The sequence below is a fragment of the Chrysochloris asiatica genome, unplaced genomic scaffold, assembly GCF_000296735.1.
Source record: "Chrysochloris asiatica unplaced genomic scaffold, ChrAsi1.0 scaffold00394, whole genome shotgun sequence".
Classification (NCBI taxonomy): domain Eukaryota; kingdom Metazoa; phylum Chordata; class Mammalia; order Afrosoricida; family Chrysochloridae; genus Chrysochloris; species Chrysochloris asiatica.
The window spans coordinates 349,409-349,935 of record NW_006408912.1 but is presented as its reverse complement, the minus strand read 5'-3'; positions in this window follow the sequence as shown (position 1 = coordinate 349,935).

The window sequence follows — 527 nt, the reverse complement described above, 5'->3', positions numbered from 1 at the left end:
GTCCCTCCTGATAATATATCTGAAGTATGAGAGACAAAGTCTGGTCATCTTAGCTTCCAGGAGCATTGCAGTTGTACTTCTTCCAACACAGATTTGCTTGTTCTTCTGGCAGTCCATGGTACTTTTAATATTCTTCTCCAAAATCATAACTTAAATGCATAAATTCTTCTATAGTCTTTCTTATTCATTGTCCAACTTTCACATGCATATGAGTCTATTGAAAATACCATGGCAGGGATCAGGTGCACTGTAGATCTCAAACTGACATCTTGGCTCTCGAACACTTTTAAAGAGATCTTGTGCAGCAGATTTGCCTAAAGCAGTATATCGCTTGATTTCCTGACTGCTGTTTCTCTGTTGATCATGATGTTATTTACTGGCCCAGTGGCTGGGATTTTTGTTTTATTTACATTGAGGTGCAACCCATACTGAAGACTGTGGTCTTTGATCTTCATCAGTAACTATTCTTTTTAATTCTCATAATCAAATACATATTTATTCAAGAAAATTTGTTATATTGAAATAGA